The 5,320-nt window shown below is 36.8% G+C and overlaps 1 non-coding gene across 1 annotated transcript; it reads left to right on the top strand.

Moving 5' to 3' along the window:
• Positions 1-1,959: 1,959 nt before the first annotated feature.
• On the top strand, positions 1,960-2,032 carry Trnak-cuu (transfer RNA lysine (anticodon CUU)). The gene has a single exon. It is a non-coding gene; the product is annotated as a tRNA-Lys (tRNA).
• Positions 2,033-5,320: the final 3,288 nt, after the last annotated feature.

Genomic DNA, 5,320 nt, shown 5'->3' with positions numbered 1-5,320 from the left:
CTATGTCTTCAGTGACATTTTTCATTGAAGAGGAAGCAGAGATCTTTAAGGAGCTGGCTGATTTCAGTGCTCTGGGAAACAAATGTACAAGATGTTTCTAACATATTTCACTATGCCAGAAAATATGTAGTTGAACATAGTGTGAGCATATATAGAAGCATAGAATACTTCACCAAGGATGTTCCACTGAAATAAGCCTAGCATTAAATTAAGTAATAATAATGATTGATTATAATACATTTAATAAAATAGGCACTCATGAATTCATTTTGATATAATAAATGGGGAGATGTCAATGTGAAGTGACAAAGAACAATGGTTGTATTAAGCTATGATTTGGTAACAATAATAATAATATTAATAATAATAATAATAATAATAATAATAACTAATTATGGTGATAATACAAGTATGTAACTAATGTAAGTAAAAAAAATGATAAAGGATAGAAAATTCTCATTTCCATATTATAGGCATGTTGTGATGGGTAAATTTGAGGAACACAATCCAACTTATTCAGTCAAAGTTGGCCTCACTGGTAATGGGACAATTTGCAACTGTATTCTACTTGAGTGCAAACAAATGGAACACAGAATCATCAAATGTATATATCACATATATGTATAATATAAGTGATATGTTAAATATATTATACAAAATAAATTTGATATATTTTATAATGAATGATGCACTGCATACAGTTACACACATATATATAGAGAGAGACAAGAATCCATATTAATCTGATAACAGTAAATATTTATTTTAATCTACATTATCTCATATTTTCATTCTGTGTGTCATTGAGACAAATAAAATTCAAGAAAATATTTCACCTTGAAGGATACTACAACACATGATAAACTTTAATACATGATCTTGGAATAGACTGTATTTTGTAAAGGAAAATGCTAGGCAATAAATTATTTCAAAGGAGTGGCAAAATTACATTTCTAGTTTCCCTGTGTTAGTTTGTTGATTTAGAAGTGGTTTTGTGATTAAGTTGGAAAATGTCTGTGATTTTTGTATAGTATTTTCCTCGGTAGCTCTTTAAAACTTAGGAAATAAACTAGAAGCCTCAGGAAGTCCCTGAAACTTATCAGTTGTGCATGGACCCTTTCTACTCAAAATTATAGAAGTATTAAAGACTGAGGCAAGCCCGACAGTCTTCAAGAGATACTGTGGTATGCTGAACTGCCTATAGATCATGAAGATAGCTCGAGTACCAAAATTTATGAGCCTTCAACCATGCAGAGTAAGTTTTATTGGCGTAGCTATCTTTGAGTAGATCCTTATCTGATAATCAAACCCTCAACTTTACTGCTCTAATTAACCCCAATAAAAGCACTGACCCACCAAGTTGGATTTTGTTGTCATCCTTACTTCAATGTCTTATCACTTCCCTTTCTATGGTGAGTAGACATTCAAGCAGGTTTCACCAGGAATATTGTCCCACAATAGGGGCTTTGGCACTGAAGTCAAGAGTGATGGAATATCATATCCTATAACTCATTCTCAAGTTCTTCATACGAAAAATGTTATTATACAAATGTTTAATTATTCTATGTGTTAAAAATTATTTTTAAGAAACAGATGTGGAGACCCAGAGTCAAACATTAGTCATAGCTCATGGAATCCTAGGGAAGAGGGGAGGAAGGATTATGGGAGAGACAGGGGTCAAGGACACCACAAGAAAACCCACAGTATCAACTAACCTGGACTCATTGGGGCTCAGAGTCTGAACTATGAGAAATCTTGCACAGAACTGACCTAGGCTCTCTGACCATATGTTACAGTTATGTAGTTTGGTCTTCCTGTGGAACTACTAACAGTGGAAGCAGGGGATGTCTTTGTTACCTGCTTTTGGGACCCTACCCTCCTACTGAGTTACTTCTGCCAGCCTTAATAGGATAGGAGGTGTCTTGTCTTACTGTAACTTCATATTATTGGAGAAATTTAGCCCGGCTAGCTCAGTCGGTAGAGCATGAGACTCTTAATCTCAGGGTCATGGGTTCGTGCCCCATGTTGGGCGCCAGATATTGGAGAAATTATTTTGGCCACTCCACGTAGTTAAAAGGATATTTATTTAATGGCGTAACTCACAAATTAAGTAATGGGTAGGTCACAGGGTCTAGGGAAGGTGTAACGCAGTCCAGCGGTGTTCTCCGGAGCTCTGCACAGTCAACCTCCACCGTTCAGCATCCCGGCACCGAGAGAGCGCACAGAGACAGCGCTTGCCCATCCAGCTCTCGGGTCCCCCGGCGCCTCCCCTGGCCCCGCCTCGTAGGTGTGACAGTTGCCAGAGTCTCAATGGGGGTTGGAACTTCCAGATCCAAGCTGGAATGGCTACCCACTACATCATATGCCATGGGTGGCTGATATACATGGGAGGCCTGCCCTTTTCTGAAGAGAAGGGAGGAATGGATTTGAGTGGGTTAGTGGAGATTGGGGGGAGGGACTGAGAAAAGAGGAAAGGAGGGAAATTGTGATTGGGCTGCAGAAAATAAATAAAATAAATTTTTTTAAAGGAGAAAAATAAGCAAGTTTTACACAACTTTTTATGCAGTGATATATTAAGCAAAATCACTCTAACTCAGCTGATCTATTTTCATTGGCCTCTCATCTTAGACAGGAGGTATTAAGTAGGTAGTTTGCTAGTCTTCCATGATTTCTGTGTGAAATAACCAATTCACATATATAATGAGTACAGTGAGAGAATCTGTTTCAAAAGATGATGTTGAGAATGGATGATAGTAAGAGATACAAGATGACAACCTCCGGCCTCTACATGTAAATAAATATCCTTTGATTAGCACATGTGCAAGCACATCTGCATGTACATAGGCATGCATATACACTACACACAAAAATATCAGTGTTTTTGTTCTTAGGAGCATTTCTGTCATGTCCCACATGTAAGACATAATAAAAAATTCACAATGTCTCTGTATCCTCTGTCACACTCAAGAACCATCTAGTGTTGATGGGCTTCCTTCTGATAGAAGGAAAATATATCCTTCAGAAAAGTCACTGTAAGGAGAAGAATGAGAATTTGGAAAAACACTGACTGATAGTCACTTCATAATTGAGGGATGGCCTTATTAAAAGGACACAGCAGGCCTGAAGAAATTTTCTGATCATTTACATAAATGCTAATTTTGATATGTGGTGTTTCATAGCTGTAAATATGATATGGCTGGGGCATCATGATGAAATGTATTCTTCTCCAGGATGTTATGCCTCAATGAATCATTGCCAGGAGGGTCATTTGCAGAGGAGTTAGTGATGGAGCATCCACTCTCCCTTATTGTTGTGTTCATGACAGTCAGTCTGAAAGGTTAGGGTGATTTTTTATAAGGACAACCATCCTCTTCCAGAAAGCTATTTCTGTGAACTAATTACAGATGTTTGTATAAAGCCTGGGTCAAATCAATTCCCTTCTTTAGCCCAAATTTTCTCATATAAGTGTGAGGAATTTGGAAGGGATAGGCTTATGTCTCCGCAGGGTATCAGCTTCACTATCAAGGGATATGAGAGAAAGAACTTAGTTTCTGAATTCGGAGAATGGGACTTAAATCTTGCTTCAGGTACTTGAAAGATCCTGAGAAAGTTTCATAAATCCTCAGAGTATTAGTTCTCTCATTAAAAACAAGATCTTCTGGGGGTTTTTGTTTGTTTGTTTGTTATCACTGGGCAGAGGTATCATGACCAAAAGCAACTTGAGAGGAAAGGAATTTTTTTCATCTCAGAAGGCATAGTCCATCACCAAGGAAAAGCAAGGCCAAACTCTAGACATAGACTTGAAACAGAAAAAAAAAAAAAAAAAAAAAAAAGAATGGTTGTTACTGGCTTGTGTCCCAGCTCAGACTCAACTAACTTTCTTTCACAGCAGCAACTCAGCTACATATTGTTGGTACTGCTCACAGTTGGTTGGGCCTCACAATATCAACTATCTGTTAAGAGACTACTCCAACAAATAGGTGCACAAACCAGAGGCAATTTCTCAATTGAGAAACCTTCTTGCAAGATGTGCTAAATTGACAACAAAGATCCACCATCATACAAGATAAGAATTAAAGTATCTTCTTGATAGGGCATTGGGTATGCTAGCTGGCACACAGACCCCTGGTAAGTAGTTGATGCCTGGATGAACTTTATATATGTAATTTAATATGAGCCAGTATGTATGTAATCAAGTAATCAAATATTTACATTTATTCACATCTACTCTTCTCACAAAAATGTGGTAGAATATTAAAAATGTGACTTGGGGCTAGAAAAATAAAAATTATCTATCCCAGATGCACACAGTCATATCAACATGGGTTTCACTTAATGAACTAAATACTACTCTCCAACCCAAATAATTATTCTGAAGCCTGACCACTTAATATGTTAGTAATTTTAAAGTGAGGGTTTTGGGACTTAATTAGGCTTATCTGAGGTCCAGAAAATAGGGATAACAGAATGAAAGGAGTGTTCATTATAGACCAGAGCATCTGCATTCTGCTAGGTAGCAACACAGCATGTTGGCAGATGTCTGAAAGCCAGAACAAAATCCACATCTGGAGAACTTACAGACACTTTGAACTTGGAGATCTAGCCCATATAATGTTAATGAAGGCATAACTACTATCTAAGGTACATATTCTATAGTACTTTTATGGCAGCCACAGCAGACCAGGGGAGCAAACACTAGGCAAAATCTCTCCCAGTGAATCCAGGGACCAATTGACCACATGCTCACTTTCTACAGCCATAAGCATAGGTACAGCGCTTTACAGAAAATTATGGGAAATAAAATTTTAATGCAAATTAAAGACTGGATTGTTCTTTTTCTTTGACTACTCTTTCTCCTCTCTTTCTTTTCCATTGCTCTCTTTCTCCTGCTGCTTTATCTCCCTGCTTCCCCTCTACCCTGATCTTTTTCTTCCTCCCAGCCATTTGGTTTTTTATTGTAACTGAGTGTAAGGAACATTTCACAAGGAATAAGCTAAACTCATTTTCACTTACCAGGTATCTTTATTGAAATAAATTAATCAGGCCTGTCTTTGGTCACACATTAGAAAGCCTCCATTAAATCCAATGAAAAAATGTAAAAGAAGTGGTGATACCTAACCATACATATATGCAGTTATATATCTTTCATATTCTTTGGAGAGATAATGAAGTAAAATTTTGGAAAATATTCCAATTTTCTCAAGCAAGGAAGAAAAGAGAGAAAGAATTGAATAAGTTAGAAGGAATTGACTTTTAAAATGGTACAGTATTTGATGTTTTTTAAAAAAATCAAATAAATGGCTGTAAATTGAATGGAATA

This window comes from Peromyscus maniculatus, chromosome 2 (assembly GCF_049852395.1).
Source record: "Peromyscus maniculatus bairdii isolate BWxNUB_F1_BW_parent chromosome 2, HU_Pman_BW_mat_3.1, whole genome shotgun sequence".
In the NCBI taxonomy this organism is placed as follows: Eukaryota; Metazoa; Chordata; class Mammalia; order Rodentia; family Cricetidae; genus Peromyscus; species Peromyscus maniculatus.
This window is presented reverse-complemented; position numbering and strand designations above follow the sequence as displayed.